General features: G+C 40.5%; 1 protein-coding gene across 2 annotated transcripts in view; it reads left to right on the top strand.

The window, feature by feature from the left end:
• The first annotated feature begins 11,988 nt into the window (after positions 1-11,988).
• Positions 11,989-22,269, top strand: part of TMEM45B (transmembrane protein 45B) — a 31,630-nt gene continuing 21,349 nt past the window's right edge. The window contains exon 1 of one of the 2 annotated variants that reach the window (XM_060158014.1): positions 11,989-12,070. The gene's annotated coding sequence lies outside the window, so the exon portion shown is untranslated. Of the gene's footprint in view, positions 12,071-15,597; positions 15,643-22,269 lie in introns of those variants that run through there. The other variant, XM_060158013.1, reaches the window with a different exon arrangement.

Here is a 22,269-nt window from a genome sequence, read left to right on the forward strand (position 1 = left end):
ATTATGTAATTATTTTAGCATACACAAAAGTAGAAGGCATTGTAAAACGAACTTTCATTACCCATGCTGCAGCTTCAACAATCTTGTTTCATCTATACTTCTCCACCTCTTACCTATTGCTAGTTATGATTTTTAACACCTTTATTGAGGTATAACTTATTTACCAAAAAATTCACCCACTGTAACTGCACAGTGCAAGGATTTTTAGTAAACTTCTGAACATGTGAAAACATTACCACAATTCAGTTTTAGAAAACTTCCATTGTCCCAAAATATTCCACCTTGCTCAATTGCTGTCAATACCTACCCCCTCTCCCACTCCAGCAACCATTCTTCAACTTGCAATCTCTAAGTATTTGTCTTCTCTGAACATTTCTTATAAATGGAATCATACAGCATGTGGTCTTTTCCATCTGGCTTCTTTCACTTACCATAATATTTTTTAGGATTATACATGCTAAAGCATATATTAGTTCAATCATTTCTGTTGTTGAATAATATTCCATTTTACAGTTATACTACATTTTGTTTATCCATTCCCCAGTTTATGGACATTTGAGTTGTCTCCAGTTTTGAATCTTATGTATAATGCTATTATGAACATGTGCATATAAGTCTTTGTGTGGCTACACATTTGCATTTCTCTTAGATACTCGCCTAGGAGTAAAATATCTGGGTCATATAAGTTTGTTTAGCTTTTTAAGAAACTGCCAGATTGTAATCCAGAGTGGCTAAACCACTTCACATCCCCTGAAGCAATGTATGAGGGTTCCAGTTTGTCCATATTGTCCCCAATTCTTATTATTTTATATATATATATATATATATATATTTTTTTTTTTTTCGGCCTGACCGAGGCTTGTGGGATCTTAGTTCCCCGACCAAGGACAGAACCCATGCCCCAGCAGTGAAAGCGGAAAGTTCTAACCATTGGACCGCCAGGGGATTCCCTCTTTATTTTCTATTATAGCTATTCTAGTGGGTACATCGGTATCTCATGATAGTCTAAGTTGCATTTCCTGGTACTAGTTTTGTTAACTATTTTTTTCATGTGATTTTCAGATATTAGTACACCTTTGTGCATGAAATGTCTATTCAAATAGTTTGCCCATTTTTAAAAAATTTTTTTATTTATTTATTTTGGGCTGCGTTGGGTCTTCGTTGCTGCGCACAGGCTTTCTCTAGTTGCGGCGAGCAGGGGCTACTCTTGGTTGCGGTGCACGGGCTTCTCATTGTAGTGGCTTCTCTTTTTGCAGAGCACAGGCTCTAGGCACGTGGGCTTCAGTAGTTGGGGCACACAGGCTCAGTAGTTGTGGCTCGTGGGCTCTAGAATGCAGGCTCAGTAGTTGTGGCACATGGGCTTAGTTGCTCCGTGGCATGTGGGATCTTCCTAGACCAGGGCTCGAACCCGTGTCTCCTGCATTGGCAGGCGGATTCATAACCACTGCGCCACCAGGCAAGTCCCTCTTTTGCCCATTTTTAACTGGGCCTCCTTATTACTGAGTTGTAAGACTTCTTTGTACATTCCAGATCCAAGTCCTTTTATCAGATATATAACTTGGAAATAGTTTCCTCCAGTTTGTGGCTTGACTTTTCATTTTCTCAGTGGTATCTTCTGAGTTTTTAATTTTGATGATGTACAATTTATCAATTTTTTTTTCATGGATCGTTCTGTTGCTGTGGATAGCTTAGCTCCTCTCTAGTCTATTCTGTGCAGATGTGTGGAAACTTTTCCAGACCCTATGACTGTCTCATATTCCAAATCTTCCTATTAAATTTTTGGCTAACTTTATTGCTTGTTCCAGCCAGAACTGCAACCTCAGGCTAGCTGAGGCACTGGTTTTACCTGTTTGTTTGCCACTGAGATCACAAATATTAGCTACAGTGCTGCTGGGGTGGGTTTTTCCCTGCTCATTCAGAATCAAGTGAGACCTCTCTGGCAGTGAAGGAGTGGATTTTTACAGCTTGAACACCCTGGTAAGACCTCCCACAAACTGAGATGGAGGGTGGGGAAAATGAAAGCAGTCCCCGATAAGTTTGCCACAGACCTATGGTCTTTAGTCAGAGTTCAGTGTTTCATTAGTAACCACCTGTAAGTTGCTCAGATGGCTTTGGTCAGTTTCCAGAGCCTTGAAATGATTTTTTTTGACAACTCAGTCCAGTTTTATAGTTTATTTTGGATGGTAGAATTTGCTGCAGTTTCCTCTTGGCACTGAGCAATGCTGCCTTGGGGGATGGGATGAGGCAGGCAAAATGAAGCTTTTCCTCTAAGATGAGGAGCGAGACAAGGGTGGTCGCTCTCATCACTCCTATTCAACATAGTACTGGAAGCATTAGCCAGAACGATAAGGCAAGAAAAAGAAATAAAACATATTGGAAATTCCCTGGCAGTCCAGTGGTTAGGACTCTGGGCTTTCACTGCCTAGGGCCCGGGTTCAGTCCCTGGATGGGAAACTAAGATCCCACAGCCTCGCAGCACAGCCAGGAAGGTATCAAAATCAGAAAAGAAGTAAATTGTCTTTGTTTCCAGATGATATGATCTTATAGAGAATTCTGAAGCCTCCACCAAAAAACTGTTAATAAACGAATTCAGTAAAATTGCAGGATACAAAATCAACATACAGATAACAGTTGCATTTCTATATACTAACAACAGAATATCTGAAAAAGTAGTGAAGAAAACAATCTCATTCAAAAAGGTATCAAAAATGATAAAATACTTAGGAATACAGTCATACCTCAGAAGTATTGCAGGTTCAGTTCCAGGCCATCGCAATAAATCGAATATTGCAACAAAGCGAGTCACAAGAATTATTTGGTTTCCCAGTGCATATAGTATTACGTCTAAATAAACAAGGTACACACCTTAATTGAAAAATAATGCTGTTAGAAAAATGACACCAGTAGACTTACTCAACACACGGTTGCCACAAGCCTTCATTTTGTAAAAAAAAAAAAATAAACAAACACACAATGTCTGTAAAGTGCAATAAAGAAAAACTCAATTAAGAAAATCACAATGAGGACTGCCTTTAAATTTAACCAAGGAGATAAAAGATCTGTACACTGAAAACTACAAGAATTTGATTAAAGAAATTGAAGAAGACACAAAGAAATGGAAAGACAGCTAATGCTCACGGATTGAAAGATTTAATGTTGTTAAAATGTCCATACTACCCAAAGCCATCTCTAAATTCAGTGCAATTCCTATCAAAATTCCAGTGGCATTCTTCACAGAAATAGAGAAAACAATCCTAAAATGTGTATGAAATCACAAGACTCTGAATAGCCAAAGCAATCTTGAGAAAGAGGAACAAAGCTGTAGGCATCACACTTCCTGATTTCAAATTATACTATAAAGCTACAGTAATTACAACATATGATACTGTCAAATGAAAAAAAACACATAAAAATAAACACATATACCAATGGAACAGAATCAAGAGCCCAGAAATTAACCATCATACACATGGTCAACTACTATTTGATAGAGGAGTCAAAAATACTCAGTGTGGAAAGGGTCGTCTCTTCAATAAATGGTGTTGGGAAAACTAGATATTCACATGCAAAAGAACGCAACTGGACTGCTGTCTTACACCATTCACAAAAATTAGCTCAAAATGGGCAGAAGAACTAAAGTGACTTAAACACAAGACCTGAAACCATAAAACTCCTAGAAGAAAACACAGGAGGGAAAGCTCCTTGAAATTGGTCCTGGTAAAAATTTTTTGTACGTGACACCAAAAGCACAAGCAACGCAAGCAAAAATTAATAAGTGGGACTACGTCAAACTAAAACCTTCTACGCAGCAAGAGAAATAATAAACAAAATAAAAAGGCAACCCACTGAATGGGAGGAAATATTTGTATCGTATATCTGATAAGAGGTTCATATCCAAAATATTTAAGGAGCTCATACAACTCAATAACAAAAATAAAAACAAAAACAAAAACAAAAAACCAAAAAAGTCTGATCTTAAAGTGGGCAAAGAAATTGGATGGACGGTTTTCCAAAGAAGACATACAAATGGCCAACAGGTGCATGAAATGATGCTTAACATTACTAATCATTGTGGAAATGCAAATCAAAACCACAATGAGATATCACCCTACACCTGTTAGGATGGCTATTATCAAAAAGACAACAGATAACAAAAGTTGGTGAAGATGTGAAAAAAAGGGAAACTTTGTGCATTGCTGGTGGGAATGTAAACTGTTACAGGAATCATTATGGAGGTTCCTCAACCTACCATGTGACCCAGCAATCCCACTTCTGTGTATATATCCAAAAGAAATGAGATCACTATCTTGTAGAGATATCTGCCCCTCCATGTTCTTTGCAGCATTATTCACAATAGCCAAGACATGGAAACAACTTATTGATGGATGAATGACTGAAGAAAATAATTCAGGGGCTTCGCTGGTGGCGCAGTGGTTAAAAATCCACCTGGCAATGCAGGGGACACGGGTTCAAGCCATGGTCCAGGAGGAGCCCACATGCCGCGGAGCAACTAAGCCCGTGTGCCACAACTACTGGGCCTGTGTTCTAGAGCCCGCAAGCCACAAGTACGGAGCCCAAGTGCCACAAGTACTGAAGCCCATGCGCCTAGAGCCCATGCTCCATGACAAGAGAAGCCACCGCAATGAGAAGCCCACGCACCGCAATGAAGAGTAGCCCCTGCTCGCCACAACTAGAGAAAGCCTGCACGCAGCAACGAAGACCCAATACAGCGAAAAGCTATAAATAAATAAATAAATATGAAAATAATTCAGTCATAAAAAAGAAGGAAATCCTGCCCTTTGTGACAACGATGCACCTTGAGGGCATTATGATAAGTGAAATAAGTCAGATAGAGAAAGACAAATACTGTACGTTCTCACTTATATGTGGAATCCAAACCCATAGAAACAGAAGGTAAACTGGTGGTTGCCAGGGTTTGGGGGGTGGGGGAAATGACAAGACTCTGGTCCAAGGGTACAAAGTTTCAGTTATAAGCTGAATATGTTCTGGGAATCTAATGTCAGAATAGTGACTATAGTTAACAATACTGTACTGTATAGTTGAAAGCTGCTAAAAAAGTAGATCTTAAGTGTTCTCACTATAATAACAACCAACCAACAAACAAATCTGTAATTAGGTGAAGTGAAAGATGTGTTAACTAACCTTACTGTGATAAACATTTCACAATATATACATATATCAAATCATTACATTTTACATCTTAAACTTACACAATGTTATAAGTCAAACATATCTCAAAAAGGCTGGAGTGAGTATCTTCTCTGACCACAACAGGATGAAGTTAGCAATCAATAACCAAAAGAGAACTTGAAAAGTCACAAATTTGTGGCAAATTAAACATCACACACTTAAACACTCAATGGGTCAAAGAAGAAATCACAAGGGGAATTTAAAAATACTTAGACATGAATGAAAATGAGAACACAACATACTAAAATTTATGGGATGCAGTAGTAAGAGAAAATTTTATAGCTGTGAATGTTTGCACTAAAATCAAGAAAGATCTCAAATTAACAATCTACCTTTACTACTCAAGGAACTAGGAAAAGGGGAATTCCCTGGCAGTCCAGTGGTTAGGACTCTGCACTTTCACTGCTGAGGGCACCGGTTCAATCCCTGGTCAGGCAACTAAGAAGCCACACAGCACGGCCAAAAAAAAAAGAAAAGAAGGAACTAGAAAAAGAAGAAAAAACTAAACCCAACACAGGAGCAGAAGAACGGAAATAATAAAAGTTATAGCAGAGGTAAGTAAAATCAAGAACAGAAAAACAATAGAAAAAAATCAATGAAACAAAAAGTTGGTCCTTGAAAAAGGTTAACAAAATTGAGAAACCTTTAGCTAGATTGACTAATTTAAAAAGAAAGAGAAGACTCCAATTACTAAAATCTGACATATAAGTGGGGGCATTACTACCAATTCTATAGAAATAAAAAGGATTACAAGAGAACAAGTGTACTATGAACAATTGTATGCCAACAAATCAGATAACCTAGATGAAATGAACAAATTCCTAGAATCACACAATCTACCAGGACTGAATCATGAAGAAACAGAAAATCTGAACAGGCCTAAAACCAGTAAGGAGATTGAATCAAAAATCAAAAACCAAAAAAAAAAAAAAAAAAATCAAAAACCTCCCAACAAAGAAAAGCCCTGGGCCTAATAAGTTCACGGGTTAATTCTACCAAACATTTAAAGAATTAACACCAATCCTTCTCAGACTCTTCCAAAAAATTGAAGAGAAAGGAATACACCCTTACTCATTCTATGAGGTCAGCATTGCCCTGATACCAAAGTCAATAAAAACATTACAAGAAAATTACAAACCAATATTATTTATGAATATTGATGTAAGAATCCTTAACAAAATACTGGCAAAGAGAACTCAACAGCATATCAAAGGGATTATACACCATGACCACATGGAATTTATTCCTAGAATGCAAGGGTAGCTCAACATATGAAAATCAATTTATGTAATACACTACATTAACAGAATGAAAAGGGGGAAGAAAACTATATGATCATATCAATCAACGCAGAAAAGCATTTGAAAACAATTCAACAGCTTTTCATGAAAATAACACTCAATAAACAAGGCATAGAAAGAAACTACCTCAAAATAATAAAGTTCATAAATGAAAAACCCACAGCTTACAGGATACTCAGTGGTGAAAGACTAAAAGCTTTTCCTCTAAAAATAGGAACTAGACAAGGATACTCACTTTTTCCAATTCTATTCAACATAGTATTAGAAGTTCTAGCCAGAGTAATAAGGCAAGGAAAAGAAACAAAAGGCATCCAAGTTAGAAAGGAAGAAATAAAATGATCTGTATTCACCGATGACATGATCTTGTATGTAGAAAACCCTAACTATTACACACACACCAACAAAAAACAAAACAAAACAGAACAAAAACAAACTTTAGAAATAATAAACAAATAACAAAATAGCAGAATACAAAATCAACACTCAAAAATCAGTTGTGTTTCTATATACTAACAACAAAAACCTGAAATTAAGAAAATAATTCAATTTACAATAACACTCAGAAAGAATAAAACACTTAGGAATTAACTTAACCAAGGGGACTTCCCTGGTGGCGCAGTGGTTAAGAATCTGCCTGCCAATGCAGGGGATGCGGGTTCAATCCCTGGTCCGGGAAGATCCCACATCCCACGGAGCAACTAAGGCCATGCGCCACAACTACTGAGCCTGCGCTCTAGAGCCCGTGAGCCACAACTACTGAGCCCGCATGCTGCAACTACTGAAGCCCATGTGCCTAGAGCCCGTGCTCCGCAGCAAGGGAAGCCACCGCAATTAGAAGCCCGCACACTGCAATAGAGTAGCCCCCACTCGCCACAACTAGAGAAAGCCCGCACGCAGCAACGAAGACCCAACGCAGCCGGAAAAAAAAAAAATTAAAAGAAAAACAAACAAAACAGAACAAAACAAAAAACCTTAACCAAGGAGGTGAAAGACTTGTACACTGAAAACTGCAAAACATTTCTGAAAGAAATTAAAGAAGACATAAATAAATGGAAGGACACCTTGTGTTCATGGATTAGAAGACTTAATTTTAAAATGTTAATACTACCTGAAACGATCTACAGAGTCAATGCAAACCCTATCAAAATCCCAAAGATTTTATTTTTGCAGAAATAGAAAAATCCATCCTAAAATTCATATGGAATCTCAAAGAACACTACATAGCCAAAGCAATCTTGAAAAAGAAAAATAAATTTGGAAAGCTTACACTTCCTGATTTCAAAATTTACTACAAAGCTGCAATAATGAAAACAGTGTGGTTCTGGTAAGAGAGATATATAGGCCAATGTAATAAAACAGAGAGCCTAGAAATAAACCCATGCACATATATGGTCAAGTGATTTTTTACAAGGGTGACAAGACAATTCAATGGGGAAAGAACAGTCTTTTCAACAAATAATGCAGGGAAAACTGGATATACACATTCTAAATAGGGAAGTTGGACACTCACCTAACACCATATACAAAATATTAACTCAAAATGGATAAAAGGGTGGCGCAGTGGATAAGACTCCATGCTCGCAATGCAGGGGGCCTGGGTTCGATCCCTGGTAAGGGAACTAGATTCCACATGCATGCCACAACTAAGGAGCCTGCATGCCACTACTAAGGAGCCCTGGAGCCACAACTAAGGAGCCCACCTGCCACAACTAAGACCCAGCGCAACCAAGTAAATAAATAAATATTTTAAAACTGGATAAAAGATCTAAGCATAAGAGCTAAAACTATAAAACTCTTAGAAGAAGACATAGGGGGAAATCTTCATGGCACTGGATTTGACAATGGTTTCTTGGATATGACATGAAAATCCCAGGAACAAAAGCAAAAATAGCAATCTGAACTTTATCAAAATTAAAACTTTTTTGCATCAAAGGACACTATCAACAGAGTAAAAAGGCAACCCACAGAATGGGAGAAAATATTTGCAAATCACATACCTGATAAGAGATTAATATCCAGAATATTTAGAGGCTTCCTAAAACTCAACAACAAAAATCAAAATCCCCAATTCAAAAATGGGCAAAGCGTTCAGACATTTCTCCAGAGAAGGTATACAAATGGCCAATAAGCACACGAAAAGATGCTCAACAGCAATAATCATTAGAGAGGTGCAAATCAAAACCACAGTGAGATACTATTTCACACCTATTAGGATGGCTATTACCCACAAACCAAAAACAAGCATTGTCAAGGATGTGGAGGAATTGGAACGCTTGTGCACTGCTGGTGGGAATGTAAAATGTCGCAGCTGCTGTGGAAAACAGTATGGCAGTTCCTCAAAAACTTAAACTTAGAATTACCATTTGATCCAGCAATTCCACTTCTGGGTATATACACCAAAGAACTGAAAGCAAGAACCCGAACAGATATTTGTACACCAAATAAAACCAAGATTTATAGCAGCATCATTCACCGTAGCCAAAAGCAGAAACAATACAAATGTCCATCAACAGGTGAGTGGATAAACAAAATATAGTATATATGTACAACAGAATCTTATTCAGCCTTAGAAAGCAATGAAATTGTGATACATGCTACAATATGGATGAACCTTGAAGACACTATGCTAAATGAAATAAGTGAGACCGAATAGGACAGATTCTGTATGATTCCACTTGAAAGAGACACCTTGAGTAGTCACATTCATAGAGAATGTGGAACAGTCGTTACCAGGGGCTCGGGGAGCAAGGGATGGGCAGTTATTGTTTAATAGGTGTACAGTTCCAGCACAGGACGATGAAAAGTTCTGGAGATAGATAGATAGATGGTTGTACAGCAATGTGAACATACTTAATGCCACTGTAGTGTACAGTTAAAATGGTTAAAATGTTAATTTTTGTTATGTATATTTTATCACACACAAAAAAAGAAAAACAAAAATCTCTCACCACTCTGCAGACTTTTTAACTTTAACAATACATTATGACTATTCTCCTGGTCAACAAATATAAATCTAATTCACCCTTTTTAATCACTGCACAATATATCATAGAAAGGGTATGCTATACCATATTTAACTACTCCCATATTGAGAAACACTTGCTGTTATAAATAACGTTGCAGTCAGAATCTTTAAGGTTCTTACGATGTATTCGTTCTGTGCAATGGAGTCTCCAAACTGTGATTCCTGGTGAATGGTATATTTAGATCTTTATTTAATGCATTTTCAATTTGTATTTGTTCAAGGTATCAAGCAGGAGGGAAGATGTTCCGCATTAGTTAGGTTATGGACTCGGTTGCATGTGACGAAAACCTCCAATAGCTGTGACTTACAGCTGTGATGTAATTTTGTTTCTCTTTCACATTACAGTCAGGAGATGGGCATTCCAGGACTGGTACACAGACTACTGAGTGAGATCACCCAAGCATCCAGACTCCCTTTATTCTCTTACTCCACCATTCATTTTCATGGTCCCTGATGGCCCACTGTCATGTCCATATTCCAGTCAGCAGGAGAGGGGAGGGGAGAAGCCCGGCACAAGCCCTTCCTCTCAGGACTCCACCCAGAGGTTGCCTAAACCACTTCCACTCACAGCTTATTGTCCTGAACTTAGTCACGTAACCCATCCTACCTAAAAGGGAGGCTGGGAAAGATGGCGCTCCTGCGGGGTGGCTGTGTGCCCCGTTAGCACCGTGATGGCCAAGAGGAGATGAGATGATGAACAACTCTAGGATAAGATCCTCCAAAAGAACAGTCAATTATGTCAGCAGTATTTATAAAATAAACCATTTCCCACCGAATTAAAATGCCATCCTTGTGTTCATTTAGGCACATATGATTGAGCTGTTTCTAAATGCTAATCTGCTCCACTTTCATATTAAATGAACTTTGTAATAATTGTTAGCTGCTCTCATTGTATTACAGTTGTTGATATATTAGTAATTTAGCTTTTGTTAACTGTTTGATTTAAGCTGTTTGATTTACACTATTTCCACAGATCAACTTAAAGACGGTCAAACTTATTTTGTAAAAACTGGTTTGTCCTGGCTCTTGGATATTATCATTTGAGGCAGAAGTAATTTTCTTAGTTCTGGGTTTTCAATGTTAAGAACCATCTCTACCCACCTGTGACTACAGCTAAGAGGTCACACATTTATTTCATCATCGTTGCCTTAGAGGAAAAGGGACCATTACTGAAGAGAAAGCCTGACCACAGCAGGGGTCTGGTGAGAGGCACAGCAGTTCCCAGGGTAACAGGCATCCAGGACTCCGCCTTACCATCCATTTCACAAGCAGTGGGTGTGAGCAAGGGCCAGGATGAGGCCCTAATGGGTAAATCAGTTCCCACGCTGATGGGAAATTAAAGCGGTACACTCCAGCTCCTGGCTCTAGCACACTGTCCATCTCAAGTGTGTGGCTCCATTAGCCTCTTAACTGACAGCCCTGCCTCTGGCTTTATCTCCTTCCACCAGGCCTCATGCACTCTATTTATAGAGGAAATTTTTGCTCAGGTTTATGCCTTATGCTCAAAAGTGCCTTCCTTTGACTTTGGCTTTAGAGAAAAGAAAAGCTATGTGATCCAAAGAAGCTGCACTGGGGATCCTGTCCTCTTTCCACCCTGCTGTTGCCTCTCTCTAAAACCTAAATACAGCATCTCTTCCATGAAGCCTTCCTGGTTTCCAGTGCCTACAACAATGGAATAAGCTGGAAGGCATCTCAGAGACCTGGAGGCTCCATTCTCAGCCCTGACTTCCTCTGCTCCCCTGAATCTGCCCACACTCCTCCCCCAGATTCGGATCAGTGGTCTGAGATGGAGCCTACCTCTTGCGTTATTTTAACTTCCACAAGGGATTATGACCAACAGATGGGGTGGGAAACTATACCACTAGGCCAACCACTTGACGTAGAGATGAGGGCATGGAGACCACATGACACTGCAAAGCCACGCCTTCCTTCCTAGGAGCAGCTCCTTCCGGGCAGGGCCATTAGCTCCTTTGCAGCTGTGTCTCCAGAGCCTAGGACTGTGTCTACCTGGCACGCAGATTTGCTGGCAGTTCTGCTGAATGACGACGACATCAAGCTTAACCTAGAAAACTGGTCCGGGATATGACACCAGAGCCTTCCTTTGCTGGAGGGTGATCCGTGCCTAGTTGGCAGGCCTGTTCACCACGATTGCTTGGCTTGTTAAACGGTCTTCCTTGAGCCAGCCTCCGCTGTCACCTCCCAGGCTCTGTTCATTGCTTTGCATCATAGGAGGTCAAAGTTAGTCACGGCTGGCCTTACGTGCCTGGGAACCGGCCCCTGTTGGAACACACATCTCAGGGAGTGTCTGGAGCCAGGAAACAACCCGGCGGGAGTTGTCAGGGGCGTGGAGGACAGTGCGGACTTTGAGACGGGCAGCCCAGCCCCCGGGCAGGTGCGGGGAGGGGCGGTCCGGGTTGGGGGAGGACCGGCTGGCGGCGGCCGGGCGGGGAGGGGCGCTCGCACCTGCGGGGCGGCAGCTGCACTCGGCGCGCAAAGCGGCCACGGACTGACGGCTCGTAGGCGCTCGGCGCAGGTGAGACGCCGGCTGCGGGCAGGGGGCTCGGCCCGGAGGGGTTCCGACGCGGAGGGGCTCGGCCAGGGGACGGGTCTCGGCTAGGGAGGGCAGGGAGGCGCTGGAGGTCCAGGGGTGGGGAAGCTGACCCGAGGGCCCCCTCGGGGCTGGAGGTGGGGCCGCACTGGGAGGCTCCCTCCGCGCCCGCGCACCTGTGGCCGATCGCCAGCGGCCCTGGGGTGAATATTGTCGCGACCCCGACCTGGCAGGGCGACCGTGTCGCCCGGTGAGAGGAGCTTCCAAGTGTGAAGCCCCTGCCCTCCGTTCCGCCCCGAGGATCGGAACCCCCCGCGGTGATGACTCGTGTCCCGCCCGGAGACCGGAGCTGTCTTGAGTCCGCGGCTCGCAGCGGCGGCACTTCCACCCCGACCCTCCCCGGGCCGGCGCCGCCCGCCCCCCCCCGCGAATGCGCCCACCACATACTCTCCATAGGCCAGCAAGCCTTGAGGCTAACAGTGAGAGGCAACTGACAGATAATGTCCCCTGAGCCATTATTTAGCTTTCACGGACAGGCCAGTGGGCAGAGGGATGCGAGGGGTCAAGGGGGAAGGTTAGCAGTGGTTGGAGAGGTTTAGTGGGGCCTGAACATAGTTTTAGGTGTCCCCGTCTGGGTCCAGAGTGATCACCTCCGGAGACAGGAGCTAGCCCTCCATGTAAGAAGGGTTGTGCTGCAGCAACGGAAACCCCCTATGAAATAAACAATTTAAAAATTTTAGCCAGAAATGAACACTTCCTTCCTGTTCTCTTCCACCACTGCCCTCGCCTGCCATTTTCCCCACATCCCTGGCCGTCTGCCCCGTTGCCCTACCCACTGCTCTGCTGGGCTCATAAAGTGACAAAAGAATTTTACCTGTGTTTTTGCATTCACTTCAATAAGTAGTACGGCTTATTGTTAAAGGAAACGTGTACTCCTTTTAACCAGATGTGCAACATATCAGTATATTCTGGGCTTTGTGCCATGTTGCACACTGCTGGGGAGAAAAATAATACACTCTGAGATAGGGGGGCGGCCTGCTTCAGACTGAGCTCTTCCTGAGTGAGAGTTCCTCTGCTTAATATGATGTAGTTACCCTCTGTTCCTAAAGTTTCTGGAAAAGATATGGAACTGATATGAGGGCTTTGTTGAATAAGGCCCCTTAATTTTACAAGGGGAGAGCACCTGACATAAGCAGAGAAAAAGGCATTATTTCTGGTTATGCATTATTTGTTCTGGTACTACAGGAGGCAAGCACTCAGTTTTCTTTTTAAAGACCTTTGATTTCCTCGCACTTCTTCCATGGGCGGTGGAAGCAGTATTACCACTTATCACATACTCTGCATTTTTCCTTATATTCTGCGGGTTCCTCCCCGACCCTTCTGGGGAATGTTGATTGTGATGGACTAGGTGAAGTTACTGAATCTCACGTTTGGCACCAGTAATTTTATGTAAAGTATTCCCCAATATCCTTGGTTGTGTGTCTTGCCTAATATTAGCAAATAGCACTTTGAAATTGTCGGGATTTGGCAAGGGCTGAGGCGAAAGGGTTGGATAAAGAGGAAGAAAGAATTCTGCTTTCTTATCTCCCCACCACCTTCACATTCACTTTGGCTGCCATGCTCAGTTGGTCAAAGTACAGATGTTACCTACGTTGGTTGTAATCAAAAGATTGTCTCTTTCTCTCAAACGCATCTGCTTGTTGAAAATGGATACGATCAATTTTACCATGTGTAGAACCACTCCCATAGCCACAGTTCCTGTTACTGCAAAACTTTTTATAATTGTGGGTAAGAGAATGGAAGTCATGACTGCGTCATCAGCTAATGGCTGCATATGTAGACAAATTTCCCATCTACACTTGAGACAGGTTATAAGGCAAAACCCAGATTATTCGCAATACTATACCATACTGAATATGGACAATTAGAGGCCTCAGGTAAGTGATGTAATTCCCACACTTCGTTTGAACCCAGCTTCCCTTTTAACCAGCCAACCCTTTCCCCCAACCTTTACTGGGGCTAGAAACAAACAGAGATGATTTCAACTTTAGCTGTTTTTGTTTCTCTTGCCTATTCTCTTATGTAAAAATAAAATGGGTCACAAGGTACACTATGGCAGGCAGAAGGAAACTCAAAAGATCTATCTGCCTTGTGGAATGAAGAATTAAACTGAAAACATCAAAGCACACTCATCTATTCCCCTAGCAGGATTTAGACTTCTAAGCCATTATCAATATCCTGCTGGTATCAAATCATAATGGGGCTTTACAGAGTACCAGGCATTTTCCTTAGCACTTTGAGGTCAGAGTAATAGCCCTATATTTTTTTTAGTATGCTTTTTATTTTTTTATTATTTTTTAATAGATCTTTATTGGAGTATAATTGCTTCATATTTTATAAATGAGGAAATTGAGACTTAGACACTGAGTGTCCATCCCAGGGTTACTCAGCTGTTACGTGGCAAAGCCAGGTCTCAAACCAGAACTCCCTCCAGCATGTTCTTTTTCCCTTTGTTTGTTTGTTTAATTTGGAGTGGGCAGTTGTTTGTGATTTGTTTAATATATCCTCTGACTTGAACTCTTAGAGTTTAAATTTAGAAACATTCTTGTCTGGTATATTTCATGGCCATCGTTGTTCAATGTAATCACAAAATATTTTAGAGCTGAGCCCAATCTTCTTGTTTGAAAAGTGGATTCGGGAAAAATTAAGCAGTCACCCCAAGTAGCTTCCCCAAATGTACTTCACTAATGAATTACAGAGAAAACCTACGTCTCCCAATGTCCAGACTATTGCTCCTTCTGGCATGTGGTCCCCTGAGGATTTCCTACATACATAAATCGAGTGGTTTATTTCGATTGACTCTGTTGCTTTAGGGTCTGTGACAGCAAACTATAGCCCCACTGAATCCTGGACTCAGACACCTGTAGATTCTTCTACTCTAACTGTATTCCACATTCCATAAGGGAAAGAGCCTTATTTGTCTGGCCCGTTGTATTATTCCTAGCACAGTGCCCAAAGCACTCAAAAAAATGTGTTCAATATACGGTATATCAAATACACATTTGAACAAGTATGAGATGTCAACAGGATTTCTTTCAGCTACAAGTCACAGAAGACCCCACTCTGGGGGCTTAAGAAGTAAGGAGTTTATTCTTCTCAGAGAACCAGAGGTCTGCAGGTGCAAAGTCCAGGGCCAGAGCAGGCTCCTTCCACCCTTAGCACGCTTTTGTCCTCACTGAAGGACAGGCACCACTTCTGTGCTTCATAGAAAGAAGGGCAGAAGGCATGTACCAGCTGAGTCTGTCCCTTTTTGATAATACAGTAAGTCCCCTACATACAAACCTTTAAGTTGTGAACTTTCAAAGATGCGAACATGTGTTCGCATGTCCAATCACGTAAGTTAGTTCACGTGAAATTGCAGCTTGCCCTCTGTCAGTCCTTCAGCTCTACCATCTCCCACCTCCTCTCCCTCCTCCAGTCAGTAACTCTTCTTGCCTGTTCACTCGATGCCAGGCCCTGGATGCCAGCTGTTGGACTGTACTACTGTACTTTTCAAGGTATGTACTGTAAGATTAAAACTGTTTTATTTTTTTGTGTATGTTTTTTATGTATTATTTGTGTGAAAAGTATTATAAACCTATTACAGTACGGTACTATAATAGCTGAATGTGTTAGTTGGGTACTTAAGCTAACTTAGCTGGACTTACAAATTGGACTTAAGGAACGCGCTCTCGGAACGGAACTCGTTTGTATGTAGGGGACTTACTGTAATATTAAGATCTTCCCTGGAAGCTCCACCCAGTAGCCCTCTTATACATCTCACTGGTATAAAGACTATATCACACAACTACCCCAAACTGTAAGGAGCCTGAGAAAATCCAGTGTTTTCGTTGGACATGTTGCCAATACAACAAAATAGGGATTCTGTTAATTAGGAAGAATGGATATCGGGTAAGCAAATAGCAGTGTCTGCCATGGTGCTTTTTATGGGTCACTGACTCTGTTTATACATCTGTTATGCTTTTTCATTTTATTTATTTTTTGTTGTTTGGTTTACTAAAAAGCAATAGATAATGCAGTGGGTCTAGGGGAACTTTTTGAAATTGTAGGTTCCAAGTCCTGCCCTGAGAAATGCTGGTTACTTAGGTCTGGGATGGGTCTATAAATCTGAATGATAAACAGGCACTGCAGGTAATTTGAATGCAGGTGGTCACAGGACCACAACTCGAAAAACACTGAACTTGGGGTAGTTTAGCAGAGGCGCCTTCGTTTTATTTCCAACAGCTTTTCTGTCTCACTCCTCTTGGGGTGTCACTTTCTTTTTTTAATTCTGTTTTGGTCAAAACAAATAAATGTATAGTCTTAAAAGTTCTACGAGGTTTTTATGGAGTTTATACTAAGCTGCATCCCCAGAGGCAACTACTTTCCATGCTTTCGGCTACATTTTTCTCATGTTTACCATCATATTCCCAAATAACATGCAAATACTGGCTCTTCCCCCCACCCCCCGGCCACACACACACAGTTCTAGATAATACCTACTGACATCCTACCTTGAAGGATGTGGCTTTAGCTCTCTTATACCCTCATAATTCTACCTCACATTCACTTCCCTTTCTTGCAAGTTCCCAATATATCAAGTTATATCATAATATTTTTCGACATAGTAATGTTTAGTGTTTGCATTATTATGACTACGTAAATATTATTCACAACTGAGCCACATGATAAACCATGATTTTTACACCTCCTCTCTTGTACAACCTTTTCTACCGTCCTGGAGTTAGTCATTGCTACATCTTCAATTGCTTAAGTGTTGAGTACTCATTACTAATTCTTGCTCAACCTTCGACAAGATGGTAAAATTCCTCTCAGTAGTTAGTCAACGTCAAGTTAAGTAGCCAGTTTTCTTTTTTTTTTCCCTTGGGAAATCCCTGCTCAGCCAGCTCCCCCATTCTCTGTAACTGGTCCTTCTCTGAGCCCATTGTTACCCTGGGAGCTCCCTCATTGGCATCCTGTGGATTGTACAGGATTCCTGTCCCTTGGAGTCCATGCCTTGGACTCCGTTCCTTGGTTCTGCTGGAGCATAATTTCCTGAGGAAGGATGCATGGAGGCAGAGGCAGCTTCACCCGGAGCTGATGCAGTCATGGGGCCACTGTGAGGGCTGCAAATCACTGCAAGCTGTCGGGGATGTGGGCAGGGAGGCAGGTTGCCATCGAGAGGCATTTTTGGTCAATTTTCTAAAGAGATTTTAAAAGAAAGAGCCCTGAATCTCCATGGCTCCTGTTTGTTGTGATTTCTTTCCTCAATGTAAATATTCACCTTCACACCCAACTCTGTAATTCAATGACTTTTTCTTTTAATTTTTGGATTTTATTTTTTTATACAGCAGGTTCTTATTAGTCATCCATTTTATGCACATCAGTGTACACGTCAATCCCAATCTCCCAATTCATCCCACTACCACCCCACCCCCCCACCACTTTACCCCTCTGGTGTCCATACGTTTGTTCTCTACATCTGTGTCTCTATTTCTGCCCTGCAAACCGGTTCACCTGTACCATTTTCTAGGTTCCACATATATACGTTAATATACGATATTTGTTTTTCTCTTTCTGACTTACTTCACTCTGTATGACAGTCTCTAGATCCATCCACATCCCAACAAATGACCCAGTTTTGATCCTTTTTATGGCTGAGTAATATTCCACAGTATATAAGTACCACGTCTTCTTTATCCATTCGTCTGCTGACGGGCATTTAAGCTGCTTCCATGACCTGGCTATTGTAAATAGTGCTGCAATGAACATTGGGGTGCGTGTGTCTTTTTGAATTATGGTTTTCTCTGGGTATATGCCCAGTAGTGGGATTGCTGTATCATATGGTAATTCTATTTTTAGTTTTGTAAGGAGCCTCCATACTGTTCTCCATAGTGGCTGTCATTCCCACCAACAGTGCAAGAGAGTTCCCTTTTCTCCACACCCTCTCCAGCATTTGTTGTTTCTAGATTTTCTGATGATGCCCATTCTAACTGGTGTGAGGTGATACCTCACTGTACTTTTGATTTGCATTTCTCTAATAATTAGTGATGTTGAGCAGATTTTCATGTGCTTCTTGGCCATCTGTATGTCTTCTTTGGAGAAATGTCTACTTAGGTCTTCTGCCCATTTTTGGATTGGGGTTTTTTTTAATATTGAGCTGCATGAGCTGTTTATATATTTTGGAGATTAATCCTTTGTCCATTGATTTGTTTGCAAATATCTTCTCCCACTCTGAGGGTTGTCTTTCCGTCTTGTTTATGGTTTCCTTTGCTGTGCAAAAGCTTTGAAGTTTCATTAGGTCCCATTTGTTTTTGTTTTTATTTCCATTACTCTAGGAGGTGGATCAAAAAATACCTTGCTGTGATTTATGTCAAAGAGTACTCTTCCTATGTTTTCCTCTAAGAGTTTTATAGTGTCCAGTCTTACATTTAGGTTTCTAATCCATTTTGAGTTTATTTTTGTGTATGGTATTAGGGGGTGTTCTAATTTCATTCTTTTACATGTAGCTGTCCGATTTTCCCAGCACCACTTACTGAAGAGACTGTCTTTTCTCCATTGTATATCCTTGCCTCCTTTGCCATAGATTAGCTGACCATAGGTGTGTGGGTTTATCTCTGGGCTTTCTATCCTGTTCCATTGATCTGTATTTCTGTTTTTGTGCCAGTACCACACTGTCTTGATTATTGTAGCTTTGTAGCATAGTCTGAAGTCAGGGAGTCTGATTCATCCAGCTCCACTTTTTTCCCCTAAAGACTGCTTTGGCTATTCGGGGTCTTTTGTGTCTCCATACAAATTTTAAGATTTTTTGTTCTAGTTCTGTAAAAACTGCCATTGGTAATTTGATAGGGCTGCATTGAATCTGTAGACTGCTTTCGGTAGTATAGTCATTTTCACAATATTGATTCTTCCAATCCAAGAACATGGTATATCTCTCCATCTGTTGGTGTCATCCTTAATTTCTTTCATCAGTGTCTCATAGTTTTCTGCATACAGGTCTTTTGTCTCCCTAGGTAGGTTTATTCCTAGGTATTTTATTATTGTTGTTGCAATGGTCAATGGGAGTGTTTCCTTAATTTCTCTTTCAGAATTTTCATCATTAGTATATAGGAATGCAAGAGATTTCTGTGCATTAATTTTGTATCCTGCAACTTTACCAAATTCATTGATTAGCTCTAGTAGTTTTCTGGTGGCATCTTTAGGATTCTCTATGTATAGTATCATGTCATCGGCAAACAGTGACAGTTTTACTTCTTCTTTTCCTATTTGTATTCCTTTTATTTCTTTTTCTTCTCTGATTGCCGTGGCTAGGACTTCCACAACTATGTTGAATAATATTGGTGAGAGTGGACGTCCTTGTCTTGTTCCTGATCTTAGAGGAAAGGCTTTCAGTTCTTCACCATTGAGAATGATGTTTGCTGTGGGTTTGTCATATATAGCCTTTATTATGTTGAGGTAGGTTCCCTCCATGTCCACGTTCTGCAGAGTTTTTATCATAAATGGGTGTTGAATTTTCTTAAAAGCTTTTTCTGCTTCTATTGAGATGATCATATGGTTTTTATTCTTCAATTTGTTAATATGGCGTATCACATCGATTGATTTGCATATATTGAAGAATCCTTGCATCCCTAGGATAAATCCCACTTGATCATGGTGTATGATCCTTTTAATGTGTTGTTGGATTCTGATTACTAGTATTTTGTTGAGGATTTTTGCATCTATATTCATCAGTGATATTGGTCTGTAATTTTCTTTTTTTGTAGTATCTTTGGTTTTGGTGTCAGGGTGATGGTGGCCTCATAGAATGAGTTTGGAAGTGTTCTTTCCTCCGCAATTTTGGAAGAGTTTGAGAAGGATGGGTGTTAGCTCTTCTCTAAATGTTTGTTAGAATTCACCTGTGAAGCCATCTGGTCCTGGACTTTTGTTTGTTGGAACATTTTTAATCACAGTTTCAATTTCATTACTTGTGATTGGTCTGTTCATATTTTCTATTTCTTCCTGGTTCCGTGTTGGGAGGTTATACCTTTCTAAGAATTTGTCCATTTCTTCCAGGTTGTCCATTTTATTGGCATAGAGTTGCTTGTAGTAGTCTCTTAGGATGCTTTGTATTTCTGTTGTAACTTCTCCTCTTTCATTTCCAATTTTATTGACTTGAGTCCTCTCCCTCTTTTTCTGGATGAATCTGGCTAATGGTTTATCGATTTTGTTTATCTTCTCAAAGAACCAGATTTTAGTTTTATTGATCTTTGCTATTGCTTCCTCTGTTTCTATTTCGTTTATTTCTGCTCTGATCTTTAGGATTTCTTTCCTTCTGGTAACTTTGGGTTTTGTTTGTTCTTCTTTCTCTAGTTCCTTTAGGTGTAAGGTTAGATTATTTGAGATTTTTCTTGTTTCTTGAGGTAGGCTTGTATAGCTATAAACTTCCCTCTTAAAACTGCTTTTGCTGCATCCCATAGGTTCTGGATCATCACGTTTTCATTGTCATTTTTCTCTAGGTATTTTTTGATTTCCTCTTTGATTTCTTCAGTGATCTTTTGGTTATTTAGTAACGTATTGTTTAGCCTCCCTGTGTTTGTGTTTTTTGGTTTTTTCCCGTAATTCATTTCTAATCTCATAGCGTTGTGGTCAGAAAAGATGCTTGATATGATTTCAATTTTCTTAAATTTACTGAGGCTTGATTTGTGACTCAAGATGTGATCTACCCTGGAGAATGTTCCGTGCGCACTTGAGAAGAAAGTGTAATCTGCTGCTTTTAGATGGAATGTCTTATAAATATCAATTAAATCCGGTCTATTGTGTCATTTAAAGCTTCTGTTTCCTTATTTATTTTCATTTTGGATGATCTGTCCATTGGTGTAAGTGAGGTGTTAAAAGTCCCCCACTATTGTTGTGTTACTGTTGATTTCCTCTTTTAGAGCTGTTAGCAGTTGCCTTATGTATTGAGGTGCTCCTATGTTGGGTGCATATATATTTATAATTGTTGTATCTTCTTCTTGGATTGATCCCTTAATCATTATGTAGTGTCCTTCCTTGTCTCTTGCAACATTCTTTATTTTAAAGTCTATTTTATCCGATATGAGTGTTGCTACTCCAACTTTCTTTTGATTTCCATTTGCATGGAATATCTTTTTCCATCCCCTCACTTTCAGTCTGTATGTGTCCCTAGGTCTGAAGTGGGTCTCTTGTAGACAGCATATATGTGGGTCTTGTTTTTGTATCCATTCAGCAAGCCTGTGTCTTTTGGTTGGAGCATTTAATCCATTCACGTTTAAGGTAATTATAAATATGTATGCTCCTATTACCATTTTCTTAATTGTTTTGGGTTTGTTTTTGTAGGTCCTTTTCTTCTCTTGTGTTTCCTACTTAGAGAAGTTCCTTTAGCATTTGTTGTAGAGCTGGTTTGGTGGTGCTGAATTCTCTTAGCTTTTACTTGTCTGTAAAGCTTTTGATTTCTGCATCAAATCTGAATGAGATCCTTGCCGGGTAGAGTAATCTTGGTTGTAGGTTCTTCCCTTTCATCACTTTAAGTATATCATGCCACTCCCTTCTGGCTTGTAGTTTCTGCTCAGAAATCAGCTTGTTTACCTTATGGGAGTTCCCTTGTATGTTATTTGTCGTTTTTCCCTTGCTGTTTCAATAATTTTTGTCTTTAATTTTTGCCAATTTGATTATTATGTGTCTCAGCATGTTTCTCCTTGGGTTTATTGTGTATGGGAGTCTCTGCGCTTCCTGGACTTGGGTGGCTATTTCCTTTCCCACATTAGGGGAGTTTTCGACTATAATCTCTTCAAATATTTTCTCAGGTCCTTTCTCTCTCTCTTCTCCTTCTGGGACCCCTATAATGCAAATGTGGTTGCATTTAATGTTGTCCCAGAGGTCTCTTAGGCTATCTTCATTTCTTTTCATTCTTTTTTCTTTATTCTGTTCCGCAGCCGTGAATTCCACCATTCTGTCTTCCAGGTCACTTATCCGTTCTTCTGCCTCAGTTATTCTGCTATTGATTCCTTCTAGTGTAGTTTTCATTTCAGTTATTGTATTGTTCATCTCTGTTTGTTTGTTCTTTAATTCTTCTGGGTCTTCGTTAAACATTTCTTGTATCTTCTCAATCTTGCCTCCTTTCTTTTTCCGAGGTCCTGGATCAACTT

The sequence above is a fragment of the Lagenorhynchus albirostris genome, chromosome 9 (genome assembly GCF_949774975.1).
Source record: "Lagenorhynchus albirostris chromosome 9, mLagAlb1.1, whole genome shotgun sequence".
Classification (NCBI taxonomy): domain Eukaryota; kingdom Metazoa; phylum Chordata; class Mammalia; order Artiodactyla; family Delphinidae; genus Lagenorhynchus; species Lagenorhynchus albirostris.